The sequence below is a fragment of the Emydura macquarii genome, unplaced genomic scaffold, assembly GCF_026122565.2.
Source record: "Emydura macquarii macquarii isolate MOO-44397 ecotype Brisbane River unplaced genomic scaffold, CSIRO-AGI_Emac_v2 contig_968, whole genome shotgun sequence".
NCBI classification, from domain to species: domain Eukaryota; kingdom Metazoa; phylum Chordata; order Testudines; family Chelidae; genus Emydura; species Emydura macquarii.
In genome coordinates, this window is record NW_027131105.1 from 16,615,581 (window position 1) to 16,630,233 (window position 14,653).

Consider the following 14,653-nt stretch of genomic DNA (forward strand, 5'->3'; position numbering starts at 1 on the left):
GTGGCTTAACCATTAAAGGTGAGTCCTTTAATATTTTGGTGCCTTAGGCTAAGTCCACACTGATGGCGGCAAATTCGCCACCGTCAGATCGATTTCTCTGGATCGACTGAGCAGTCAGTGAAGACCCGCTCAGTCAATCCAGAAATCGACATATTAAGACCACCCCCACAAGTAGCGTAACGCTGCGTCGACGGGAACGCGGTTCCCGTCAGCACAATGCAGTGAAGACAGCGCACAGAAAAGAACCACCAAAGTCGACGGGAGTTACGCAAGGTTTTTGCGTAGCTTGCGTAACTCCGGTCGACTGCCACCGATTCTCGGAGGTAAGTATAGACAGGGCCTTAGTCTTCCCCTCTGTTAATTGGATACAGTACTTATTTACCTCACAGGACTGTTGTGAGGCTTAGTCAACATTTATGAGCTGCTCAAAAATATTCACAGGAAAGGTGCAATATTGTTAGGATTTTCAAAAATGCTCCCTGTTGGCCTAACTTTGCTCCTTCTGACCAAGGATCAGAAATCAGACTTCAAACATGTGAGTGCCAAGGAAATAAGCAAACACAGATCGAGCAGGCAAAGTACTAGTTGAATAAATTGCCTTATGATTTTAACAGTTGTTGTGTACCATATTCATTACGATTAAAGTACCAATGCTACTAGGGTGGGCTTTTCAAAAGCATCCAATGTTGGCCTAACACTGTTCCCTTGAAATCAGCGAGTCAGTGCTTGAATAGGAAACTGCTGAGGAAAAGCCAGAATGCAGCAAAAATGTTGGTGACTCAATATGTAGCAATCTTCCCTGAGTCAGTACTGAATCAGTGCCCCAGCATGGTGTTAGAAGGCTCTCTCTTTTCACTGGTTACCACCACTAACTGGTCACAGAGGGATTTTTTCAAGCAAATGGAAATCTGGGGGAGTCTGCAGAGCTGATTGTACGTGTCACGAGCTGTGTTCACCTCAAATGGCCTTTAGAATCAGGGCTGCATTTCTAGAATACCTAGCTAAAAGAATAATCTTGGCTTACTGCAATGACACTGACATAACCCTAACAGGCGGCATTGGCTTGTAAGTGTACCCTATAGCTGCGTGCAACGTATTGCAAGGGGTTTTGTCAGGTAGAAATTATTTCTCCTGGGTGACATGCACTGGGACCTGGTGACTTGTTCATGTTGGCTGCTGATGGCACTGAATATGTCCTTGTGTGCCTTCACATCCGTCTGCTACTTCCTTCCCTGCTGAAGAAGGACCCAGGCAGAAAGCAAGACACAGCATAAAAGCCATGAAGTCCTCATCTGTGCTATGAACTGGTTTGCTGAAAAGGGCTGTTCTTTGTGCATGTCATTGGGAGCTTGTGCTAGGCAGCCAGAAGGCCTGCGTGGACAATTGTAGCTAAGTCCATGGCACTGAGGCCGAGAGATGGACAGAATCTAAGGTAGGCAGTTATGCAGCTTGAGTATGGAGGAATGAAGCTGATAATGATCAGTTAGGAGTCAGTATCACAACTGCTCAAGTGCTGCTGCTTGTTGAACTCACAGGGGTTGGAGCTAGTGATGGAGGAAATGCCAAAGCTTTGTTTCAGGTAAGCGCCATAGGGTTTTCATTCTTATCTCCCAAGCCAATCACGGTTGAAAAATTAGAGTGGAAATCTCCCAAGGAGAAGCTCCTGATGCTTCTTGATTCATTTGGGCAAGTCCTGTATTTTTAGAGCCCCAGCTGTGTGCTAGTTGCTTTAAAGACAAGTAGAAGTCTAAGGAAAGCCCTTCTGGAAAATGGAAGGGACAGCTGATGCGACACCCAAGGTACATTTCACTTCACAGAATTAACTCAGCAAGTTTATAGCGAGCAGGTTTATATGTCTACATGTGGAGGCTTTACCTCACTTAGTGAGATGCTGCTACTGCCGTACAACATACAATTAGAAATGAAACCAGCACACTGTTGCTATCTTTGTTTTGTTTAATTCTGCAGAAAGGAAATGTACTTGGATAGCTATTTCCACACTAACTTTTCCTCTTTTACTACTGGGCTTAATGTATCTTTCATGCAGTTTACTTTTTTATCTTTCATGAAGTGGCCTGCCTGGTAAACAGTGTATTGTAAATACTTCAAGGGAAAAAAACATTTGTTAGGGCCATGTTCTATCACTGTTTTGATGCAAACTTCTCATCGACTTTCAGTTGGAGTTCTTCACACAGTGATGGGAAGATATTACATGTAAATTATGCTGTCACTGTAAATTAGCGATTTACATTGATTCACACATAGTCAAAGTATAACTTGTCAGTAAACACTATAAACTCAGATTTCAAGGTCAGTTTACATAACATATGTTAATTGCTTTCTCACTTGTAATGTAAATATTAATACAAACTAGTTTGGAGGTTTTTTGGTAGAAGGGACCTTCTCTAGCTGTATTTGTACAGTGGCTAGCATAACAGAGCTCCAATCCTTGTTGGAGTACCATCATAAAGAAAAGAAAGGATGGCCTAGTGGTTAGAACATTAGCCTGTGACCTGGGAGACCCAGGTTTAAATCTGTGCTCCACCACATACTTCCTGTACAGCCATGGACAAGTCACTTAGCTTTTTTGTGCTTCAGTTCCCTATCTGTACAATTGGGATACCTACCTCCCAGGGGTGTTGTGAGGATGAATGCATTTGAGATTGTGAGGCGCTCAGATATTATGGTGATGAGGGTATAAGCACCTGAGATAATATAGATCTTAACTAGTTGTTTACAAAATTTTACTCACTTTCGAATCTTTGTAGCCAGAGCTGCACAGGGGGAAGAGAACATGAGCAACCATTTCTGCTAGGCATCCTTGCACAAGGGACTGGACGCAATCTGGTCCTTGCACTCAGTGAAATTAAAAGCCAACAGGCTCCCCTCCTTCACTGACCAGTTCAACTGGCCCTGTGTGGGCATGGAGAGTAAATGCACCCTGCATCTTTACAGTCATGTTCCCCAGAGCTCCAGGAAGCTTTGTGTCTGAGCAAAGCAGGATCTCTCCAGGAGTTTGTCATGCAGCAATGTGCCTCCACTCTGCTGTATTAAGTAAATGTTTATTTCCAGGCCCCAACCACCTGAAATGAGTCACTCTTAAAAGTAAGTAAGTAAAGCCATTTATGTATGTCCGAATAGTGGTAACATCAAAGCAAAATTTTCAGAAGCCATCAGGAGCCATTGCTAATTTCGAGCAGTCAGCAGCTGACCTTCCTGTGACAGCTGTTACACATCATCCATCCATCTCCTTGCTGGTTATTCCCTAATACAAGGATCCTCTACTACTCCTTCAATAATAAACTTTCACAAGGTTATTTCCATCTCTACATGTAATGTGACCAAAATACATAAGTTTCCATCTCTTGGTCTGCTTCTCTCCAACAATACTGCAAACATAGGCATTCATATATTTTTCTGTCCAACAGATATGCGGAAGTCTTCACCAGTGCTACATTTCAAAAGCTTTAGTTTTCTTGTTGTCAGCAACATTAATTTTCCATGATTTACATCCATAAATCACTATGGAAAAAAATAAGGCTTTTCACCAATCACACCTTCATACATTTTGAGATGCCATGTTTTTTCCACACTTTAAGGGAGGTTATAGCTGAGTGTGTCATCCCTACTCTTCTTCAGATTTCTTTGGAACAGCTTCCTTGTTTGGATACATATGATTCAGATAATTAAATTAATCTACTGCCTCTGCTGCTAATTGCGACGTCTGCTTGCATCTTGGTTTTGTTACTTATGTCAACATACATGCATTTTGTTTCACCGGATTCAGAAATAGTCCATATTCCTCACTAACTGTTTTCAAAGACTACAACATTTGTTGCATTGCGTCAGTGGTTGTAGCAAAGAGCATTGTGTCATCAGCATATCTGATATCAGTTGAGGCATTACAATGGAAATATCAGCTTCTTCCACTTTGCCCAAACCTTCCAAGGCTTGTCTCAGATTAAATAAGGTGAATATGTTAAAGGGTCATGGTTACAAAAGGTTAATACCCTTCTCACAGAAGAGGGATCAGAAGCAATTTATTTCAGTGGCTACTGTTACAACTTCCTTCTTTGGGGGGAGGGAAAGTTATACCTTGAAAATATAAAGTGGCTCACAGAAAGCAGTGATTCATATTGCTGTGTAAATCACATACCTTTAAGGTAATACTGCCAGCTTAAATATATAAATATCAAATCACTTTCATTTTGTTATTGAGGTGAGATTGATACAAAATTTACTTATTGGTGCTGCTTATTTACATTTTACACTTCACTCAGTATGGACAATAATAGACTAGTCAGTTTCACATTTGCATTGAGTGGGGCTAGGTCTACATTGCAGGCCCCTAGTATTGATGCAGTTTATACCGAGTGAAGGAGCTTTTCTGCCAGTGTAGGAATACCACCTCCCTACGTTTTCTGTCGATATAGCTGCCTCTACACTGGGGGTTTTGTTGGAATACCTGTGTTACTAGGGGGGATGGATTTTTCACACGCCTGACCTACATAGCTATGCTGTTGTAAGTTTTAAGTGTAGAGCAAGCCTATATTTCATTGTTAGGTTCTCATGCACAATCACACTGCTGAAATGTTTGGGCTGCAGACACTGTTGGGGAATGCGTACGGGATTTGCTAGAATTTTCAAGAGTAGTTTCATGAACACATTCTTGTTGAAATTTAAAAAAAAAAAAAATTCTACATTTTGAGGTCTAAAAGTGATCAGCCACTCTCCCTTTCAACTGTAGTTGAGAAAACTCTACCCATCCAAGATACCTGTGTAAAGTACAGACTCACCTTAGATTACAAATAGTGTACACACAAGTATGAACTTTGTCCATGTGCACCCACAGCAAACCAAGGGAAACACTGCAGGTTCAAGAAATTTTTTCCCAGGCAATTGAACCAGGATATAGTAATCATCACCCTTTGTTCCTACAGGATGGAAGTGGAAGCACATCCTTTTACCTGTGTTTCCAGAGGGTACAGCAACAGTTAAGTTGGCTTCAGTAAGAGGTAAGGTTATTTCTCACACACTCCACCATCTCCTCCATACATGGGAACTACAGCATGAGTAGCAAAAGGCTAAGATCAGGTCATGGGTACTCTCCAGTGCGTTCTTCATGGCACGAGAGTCCTGCAAAATAAGGACCCAGAAAGGTTCTGGCTGTTGAAGCAACAAGGCAGCCAGGGTCGAAACAGAGTGAAAGTCAGAGCAGGTTGATTGGTTTTTGTTTTTTTATTACCAGACATCTTTGCATAACTCAAAAGACCCTTTCCACTCAGCCTCCTCTCTTTATCACAAGACCTGTCTATAGCTGATCAGCACTTGTTGCCAGCGCTGATGTGATCTTCAAACCTTAGGCTCTGCCTCCCTTCAGCATGCCACCAGGTCCCTTTTAGATGCCTGGCTGCGCCACAGTCAATGCAAGCAACAACAGAAACGAGCTGCAGCTCCAGCACATTTTCCTGCTGGGAACAGAATACCTCTGCGTGATGGGATGTAGAGAATCTACCTGGTCCTCGGTGAACAAGGGGTTAAACCTCAACTCCGCTTTCCCTTCCTTTGTGCAGTTGCTCAGGAGGACTATAAATGCTTGGAGACAGAAGATGGAGAATGTCCAGGATGGAAGCTCTGCACAGAGACGTGTACAAGTGGATTGAACCTCAAGGGGAGCAGTCAACTCATTTTCTGCTTCTATTAATTTGTTTGGAGTTCTGGTTAGAAACTATGTCCCTGGAGGAAAAGCCCTTGCTGGCTGCGCTGGTGTTTGGGTTCTGCTGAGCCATTCCATCAGAATACACCCTGGGATCTATTAGAGAGAGTCAAAACAGGATTTTTTCTGCAATGCTGTTTCCCACTTCAATGTAATTCTGTTTCCGACAGCTGACGACTGCAGTACAGCATTGCAGAAGTTCCACACTTCTTACTTCCCGTTGTCCACTGCCACGAAAGGTTATAGGGCTGTAGGACTATGGCGGGGAGCAAGGCAGAGCCAGAAGATCTTGTGTCTTGGTCAATACTTACTCGAAAACATCAGTGTTTAAGCCAGCCAGAGATGACTGTCTTTTTTTCCTACTAACACTGTATTGTTTATAATAGCATTGTGTGCACAGCTCCATTGCAGTGGCTGCGTATTGATTTCAGGTCTGCTGAGGCAGATTCTAATAATTCAATACGCTGAGGTGACTGACCGTGTTAGTCTGTAAAGTCTCCCATTCCAAGCAGTCAGCAAAGTGCTTGAAGCACTAGTCGCTGATACAATTGCTTAACACCATTAACATTGCTTGTAATGGTATAACATAGGAGACAACAGCTCCTGATCTAGTTGTTTTTCTGTTTGGAACTGTCACAAGGTTGCCCGTTGACATCTCATTCAATGGTAGAGTGGAGATAACTTTGTGTGTGGCTAAAGTAGCCCGAGTTCACCCAGCAGTATATTGAAAGGCTGCTACTTTACTTGGAGTTGAGAACAGAGATGTTAGCACCCATTTGGCTATTGAAAACCTGAATGTTCTCTTGTATTGAGATGGAAGCTCTTGGGGGGGGGGGTGGAGTTCTGCTAAAATTCTGGATATTTTCTCATTCTTATCTCTAATATCTCCATCTCCCCTTTCCCCACACAATCTTTTTCAATACCCCCTTTCTTTCTTCTCTAATTCCTCCTGTGTCTCTTCCTCCCCCATCTCACAGCTCTCTTCCCCTCCCCCACCACCTCCCATTCAGACAAGATGACATGAAAGAAGTTGGACCTGCTTATACCAGTCTAAATTTGGCCCTTACTGATGGGTGCAATTATATACACGGTAAAACATAGAACTAAAAATGTATTTACCCCAATTGTAAAGCACCTTGTACGGCATTCCCTCCAGCAATGTATATTGTTACAAGGTTCAGGGGCACTACCTGCTACCTACTACACAAGGGTTTAACCTCAACTCACTTCCTCTTGCACAGGGGTTCAGGGGAAGTTCCATAAATCAGCTAATTGCAAAAGTGAGGCACATTGCATACGAGAGTCAGCACTCTACAGGCAGGGTCACTGGTTGCTGGGTTTAATGAGTGGGGGCTGGGTGGTGTTGGTAGCTTGTGAGATACAAGAGGTCAGACTAGATGATGGGGTGGTCCCTTTGGGCCTTGAATTCTAGGACTTGGCTGAACCCCAGCCTGGGGAAGTTTCCAGTTAGTATGTGATTGATTTTTTTTGCTTTGATCTCTGCTTTATAAGCATTTTCACTTGCGGGGGAAGAAGCCCTTGCTGAGTACATCTCTGTTGTATGCTGGCCGAGCCACTCTCCCAATTGGCATGTGTCTCTTGGCTGCCAGCTCTGGAAGTAAAGAATTTCTCAGCTGGATCTCCATCACCTTCCAGGAGTGTTCTAATGCCTGTGACACTTCCACAGGGTGACGCAGTTTGGAGCTGCTCCCAGGCCTGCTTACTAACAACATGACAAGTGCAAGGCTTGCCATGCCTCAAACATACAGACTCCTTCCCGAGGCTTCATTAAACTCATTGGGGAGGGCATTGGACACCCTGGTCACTCTGTCTTGGCTGTGATAATGACTGGTGTATGCACCGTACCTTTCACAGTAAGCAACTTCAGCACTTGTCGCTTATAGAAAGGCAGCCACCTGTGTTAACAGCTAATATTAAAGTTAAGCATTTTGTCTCAGATCCACAACGGGACTTAGGCGTCACAAAATTGAGGGTCATGGCACCTAGAAGAATCACAAGAACATTGCGATCTCCAAAGCCGGAGTTAGGCGCTTAGGCTCCCTCTACAAAGAACGGAGAGAGCTAGGCTTAGAATGCAATCCACAAAAGCCAACACGCTAGGCAGGGAGCTGCCTAAGTTATGGGAGATGCTGACCAGAGACCTGTGTCCTAAACCTCACCCCTCTCTTGGACATAAGCGCCTGAGCCAGGACTACAGAGAAGCATCTCTCTCTGCTTAGCAATCCATGAACAGGAACCAGTCTCTTGGAGTCAGGGGGCTGAGGCACCTTGGAAATTGCTTGTGCAAATGCGTTAGGCACCCACGCACAATGGCAGGAGGAGGCGGCAGTGCCACCTACCTTATCGCTTTTAGCCCCGTGGGTGGAGCACTCACCTGGGGTGGAGGAGAGCCAGGTTCAATATCCCCTTCTGCCTGAGCAGGAGAAAGGATTTGAGCAACCCCTCAAGAGTGCTCTGACCACTGCATTGTGAGATATTCTGATGTGGGGCTCCCTGTTTCTCCTGTTGAAGCTGCCCTACTGTGACTGATTAATTCAAGAGTGATTGGATCAGGTGACTGGATCCTAGTTCTCCCACCTCCCAGGCAGGTGCCCTAACCACCAGGCTAGGTGGTGTCTCTCTCTCACGCATGTGCCCCATGACAGTTCCATGGTAGATAAATACTTAAAGTCATTGGGCCAGAGAGAGAGAGAATCTCTGTAGCTTGGAATTTAGGCATCCCAGTACTTTAGTGGATCGGGTCCTCTCTTTTTCTGATCGCCTGTCCAAAAGTGGTTAGAAAAATGTATTAGTCCAGAAATCATCTGCACTGACCCATCAGTGCATCTGCATCCCTTTTACTCTGACATGATTGTAGCTGTCAGTGTCTCACTAATGGTTAGAGGTTTCTATGAACACATCAGACCATTTCCAAATGTGGGGTTGAAGTTCGTTCTCAAGAGAATGACTAAAATCATATTGGAAGTGGGGTGTGTGTGTTTGTTTGAGGGGGATGAGAAGCAAAACAGCAATCGGGATGATGTGATTTCATGTTCTAATATCTCACAACCAAACCAGAGTGAAAACAAAGCGCTATGACAGAGTGAGAAAACCGATGTCACCCCCAACCTTCTACTGACACACAGCATAATATCCGGCTCTGATGTTCTGCAAAATATTGGACTTTAAAATCTTTGTGGATCCTTAGTTTAATAGAGGGATTTCTTGGCGCTGATCCAGCGTCGACCTTAACCCAATGTAATTTTATCCCCTTTGAAATATATGACAATTCTCTCTCATTCTGTTCCTCTGTATGTGGCCAGTAACAGCATGTAGCATAGTGTTGTAAGCTCCCCAGGGGAGTAGTGCCTTGGTCAGTTTCCTTCCTCACTTCAAATCCCAAGAGGGTATTAATAATCCTGCTTTGAATTTCCTTTGCCAGCCAGCTATACAGACACATTTTTGTGCCTGCTGGATTTTTAATTTAAGTCAGTTTGGTGCTGGAGTGACAGTCCTGGAGATTAGAGACCTCCATCCAATGACAGAAAAGGCATAGCTCAGACAGGAGCAGTGCTAACTTCTCACTGATGTGCCTCAATTCTGCTCTAGAGGGGTTACCCCTGTGTGGGGGGAGAACAGCTCAGTTTCCACGCCCATTTGAGCCTTACCCTTGCTGCTCCGATTGCCAGTGTCAGTTGTGATGGTGACAGGTGTGTCAATTGTGGGGGTGAGTGGAGATGTAAGCACTTACCTTCTGATCACTCACTCATTTCACACAGGCTACCAATCCACCATCAGATGGTCATGACTGTTCACCCTTACTCTGGATTGGCAGTGGCAACCTAAAAGTAAAGGCACTGTAGCCCATCATCCATGCCCTGAGCCCTTTAGTCCCTCTCACGTTTTTGGGTTCTTCACTTGCGCTACTTCCAGCATAACTTTATTTCTGTGGTATTATGGAAATAAAAGAGCAAAGCCATTTATTTCTCATAATGTAGCGGTTTGAGAGAGGATAGCTATGGGAGAGTAGGGATAGTCTCATTTATAGAGTAAATTCTGCTAAGTGATCACAGCACTTCTGTGCTGTGTTAACTGTGTGGATCTAATAACAGGCCTGTACTGCCATCTGCTGTATTGAGAGAGTGCAAATTACCAAAAGGGATGATTAACCTCCATGATATTGCTGCAGAGGAAAACCAGGATTGTGCCATTGATCACATACAGCAGGCCATTTTTCTTCCCAACAGGAGGACCCCTTTTTCCTAGGGAAGTTTTACTTTATTTACTTGATAGTTTCAATGGTAGGTTCTCAAGAAAAGATTATCAGCTGCTTTGACTCCAAGCATAATTCCCCACCACCACCACTACCACCCTAAAATGTGCTACAAAAATGCCTAATTGAGCAAATGTTTACATAAGCAATAATAAATGAGCAGATCAAGACTCAACCAATATACCTAGCCATTTTAAATTTCAGGGTTCATGGATGTTGGAAGGGAAGTGAGGTACAAAGGGGCATGTTCTTCTAAGTGACCAGATATTTACCTCTGATGTAGAGAGGATCCCAAACTAGACCGGTCAATGATTTGATCCACTATGTAAAGCCCTACATGTCTAAAAGGTTTTTTAATGTAAAAACATACACAGGTTAACAGCAAGTTCTTGAACCAAACAATAGTTGCCAGTTAGCCATTCCTGCCAGCATGAGGAGGGTGACTAGTAGGTAACAAATTATCCTATGCCAGAGAAATACCATGCCCAAGTATGCTGATTTAATCATTTCTGTGCATCAAAGAATCACATCACACATGTAGATTCTGTAATACTGATTAATTATGCCACTCCACCTCCTCTTTACCGCGCATCAAGAACTAAATCCCCCATAAGCAAAAACAGTGCAGAATACTTGTCTTTCTGCACTAGCCATCAAAGCCCACATCAACAATTGTTGATAAAACTGGCATGGCAAACAGGAAAACATTTATTTTAAGTAGGGTTTTTTTTTAATGCACTGTGTGTATTTAAAAGGCATTTCCAGGCTCAAAAGCAACTGAAGACCTCAGACTAGTTTGCTTAGATTCCCAGAACAGAATCTGTTACTTTGCACTGAACTGAAATCTTGCTCATGTACCCATTTTAATGGTGCCGCTACCATAAGTTCAACATATATTTATCACGTCTCAGCTGTTTATATTTTTAATGCCCTAATAGCAATTCAGAGACATTGTACTAGGGCTAGTACATTCCTAATAGTGTTCCATTGAAAGAGGCTAAGAAATATTTTACAGGACCCAGATTCCTTCCACCTTGTGGAGATGCTGTCATGAACCTGCTGGTTTACAAATAATGTTATCAAACACAGTGGGATATAAACAGACTGCCATAGATGTAGAAACAGCCATAACAACATCACTCTGAGGATGTTGCTGGCGGAATATAAAATAACAGGGTTTAAACTCGGAGGCTAGCAAACAGCATCTTTGGAAAGTACCATCCACAATGAAAGGCAGCATGTGTGTGTCTGCCTGCCACACTCAGTACTCCGAAGATTTCTTTAAAAGAAAAAAAAATCAGATCGTGAAGTAGGTAGATTATCTTAAAGTTTCCAACAATTTGATATCAGCCTGTAAATGCCACTTAATATGTACAGTTCAACAGCATAAAGCTACATTTTTTAGGCCAGATTCTGATTTTTGGGGCACTGGTATAACAGATGTTATCATAGAGTTCCTCTTGATTTACACCAGTGTAACAAAGATCAGAATTGGGCTTTAGCAAAGATTTCTTTAGAAAGATAATTCGATTTGAAGAAATTGTGCTGACCCCCCCCCCCCTCTCTTTTTTTGTTTTTTTGTTTTTGTTTTTATAGAAAGCTCCATCATAATTATATTTTTAATGATCCAGAGGTATAGGCTTTGGAAGAGAGATTTGGAGTTGGCTGAATCATCCACGGACAGAAAAGAGAATACTAGATCCTCTTTTCCCACTGCTGCCCCAAAATTTCAAGGCATCAGAATCTCCACTTAGTTGGTAGTATTCCTGTCCAGCCTTACCTCCATCCTGCATTCTCTGCAGACAAAGAATGAGCTTTTTCCTCCAGCTTGACATCCCGGTGCAGGAGATACAGAGAACTGCAAGTCTGTAGTCTCTAAAGTGGTTTTATAGATGTGCAGCTGGAATTGGAAATCCAGCTTCTTTTATAAGGCTAAACAATGATGTGCAGGCAGTTTCATCAGTGTTTGCAAAGGCATGAGAATTCTCTGATTTATTTGAAAACTTGATTGTTAAGCACCCAGACCAAATTTTGCTGTAGGGATGGAGCAACTTCACATGTCCAAAGCAAAAGAAACAGATGGCTGGAGAGAGGAAAGACGGATAGAGAGGCAAGTTTCAAGTTGAGCAGTTTCTTAAAGGGCAGGCTTATCTTTAATTCCTGTTGTACAAAAGTCACTGATGATGGCAGAATAAAGGGGTACCTGATACAAAATATTTTAATGGCTTAGAGAATGCCTATCAGTGAGGTGAAAACTGTTTTTAATCTAAATTTTAAAACAAAACACATAGCTTCTTACTGTGACATTTTCCCTGCTTCTTCAGGCCCCAGTTCAGGAAAGCACTTGAGCATACCTTTAAGCCTGTGCTCAAGTCTAAGTACCTTTGACTTCAGTAAGACTTAAAAACATGCTCAAGTGCTTTCTTAAGTAGAGGTCAATATTCTCATTTTCACCAAAGAGCCCACCAAAAATTGTATTAAAAAAATAAAATAAGATTAAGGATTTGGAACAAATTGATAAATTAAATAGTAATAAGTCACCAGACCCAGATGGTATCCATCCAATAGTTCTGAAGGAATTCAAATGTGAAATTGCAGAACTACTAACTGTGGTATGTAACCTATCATTTAAATCAGCTTCTGTAGCAGATGACAGGATAGCTAATGTGATGGCAATTTTTAAAAGAGGTGATCCCAGCATTTACAGGCTTGTCAGCCTAACTTCAGTACCAGGGAAATTGGGATTTCATCTGCCATTTTTGTTGCCCAGTCACCCAGTTTTGTGAGGTCCCTTTGTCATTCTTCACAGTCTGCTTTAGACTTAACTATCTTGAATAACTTTGGATAATCTGCAAATTTTGCCACCTCCTTGTTTACCCATTTTTCCAGATAATTGATTAATATATTGAACAGCACTGGTCCCAGTACAGACCCCTGGGAGTCACCACTATTTACCTCTCTCCATTCTGAAAACTGATAATTTATTCCTACCCTTTGTTTCCTATCTTTTAACCAGTTACAGATCCAGGAGAGGACCTTCCCTCTTATCCCATGACCCATGGGCAGCGGATATAATAGGCCAGGGGAAGCTAAGCCATTGTCACCCCACTATCGGACACCTGGGCTGTGGTGGCCCTGTCTCCTCCCCTCCCTGCTGGGAGTTGGCTTATTTATTACGTGCCATGCAGGTTCCCGGGAAGCTGAGGTGGCGGTATCTGCTGCTGAGCTTTTCAGGTCCCTTGGACTCCCCAGGGAGATTACTAATGAACCCAGGAAGCTGAGTACCAGATACCGCCCCCTCAGCTGCCTGGGAACCTGCATGGCGCATAATACATAAGCTCGGCTCGGGGAAGGGGCAGACAGCATGAGCAGCCGGGGCCTCGGGGGGGGGACACAGCAAGCAGGGAGGGGGCTTAGCGGGGCAGGGGGTGGGGCCTAGGGCAGAGCATGGGTGGAGTGTGGGCAAGGCCGACAGCAAAAGAGACAGGATGGGGAGCTAGCCCATGCCATGACCGCTTACTTTGCTTAAGAGCCTTTGGTGAGGGACCTTCTCAAATCCTTTCTGAAAACCTTCACTTTGTAATCCAATTGCTCTTCCTTCTCCTCCCCTCCCCTCACTCTAAGGATGGCAGTCTATCCAAATACAATCATATATATAAGAGTCCAGTTCTTCTTCCACTGAAGTCAATGGCAAAACTTCCACTGTCTTCAACAGGAGCAGGATCAAGCCTCAAGAGATCATATTGGAAAATCGTCTGTCTTCAAAGACTACCCCTAATGCATCCCCAAATGTATTCAGTACAATTTTGCTCCATATTCCTTAGACCACCGCTAGTTCTAATGGAGTGTGATGGGCAATGCATGTTTGCAACAATGTAGCAATTTGGCAGTTTCCTAGTCTTTAATATTTTTAGTGAATGTTAATGTTGTAGAACTAGTCTGGAATCCTGAGATGCAGAATGAGTTAGAGTTCTATTTGTGCCATGGTTTTTCTTTAATACATGGGACTACCACAAAGTCCTTTTAAAAATCAACTGTGGTTGCCTTTGGGTGCATGGAGAGACTTTAGTCAGAATGTGGGAAACCTCATGTGCCCCGCTGTGACTAATTGCACCCCTGTATTCACACCCTACACATTACTGTAATAATCTTTGTATAAAATATGCCTTGTAAGGTATCATTTAAAAACTTGCTGGTCAATAATTTTCTGGTGAAATGTATGTGGCAACATTATATGTAAAGTTATGAAACCATAACTGAAGTGTGTTTACCAGACAAGTCTGGGGAGTGGGTAAACTGGTTTCTCAAAGACAAAGGACACGTTGATGCCTCTAGCCAGGTGTCAAAGCTAATGGGCCATCACCTATCAAGTGGTGATTCTTTGATAAGGAAGGGGGAAGGAAGAAACACATCTGCACCTTGGCACCAGACCTCTCCCCCACCAGACTCAAGGGCTCATTACCCTTATGTGGAAAGAACTTGATCTAGGAGTCACTCTCAGGAACTTGCATGTCACAGGGTGACTGAACTATAAAAGTGAGGGGCAAAGACACCCCAAGGCTCCCTCCCCATCTCTCTTTTTTCACCTAAGACAAAAGAAACAGCCAATGGACTTTGGAGCAGATCCTGGCCATGAGATTTTGGTCAGCAATGTTCTGAAAACG

At 43.2% G+C, this 14,653-nt stretch overlaps 1 long non-coding RNA gene across 1 annotated transcript; it reads left to right on the forward strand.

The window, feature by feature from the left end:
• Window positions 1-1,746: 1,746 nt before the first annotated feature.
• LOC137150400 (uncharacterized) lies at window positions 1,747-6,460 on the forward strand. Its single transcript, XR_010918961.1, has 3 exons — window positions 1,747-1,799; window positions 4,941-5,015; window positions 5,574-6,460. It is a non-coding gene; the product is annotated as an uncharacterized lncRNA (long non-coding RNA).
• The last annotated feature ends 8,193 nt before the right edge of the window (window positions 6,461-14,653 follow it).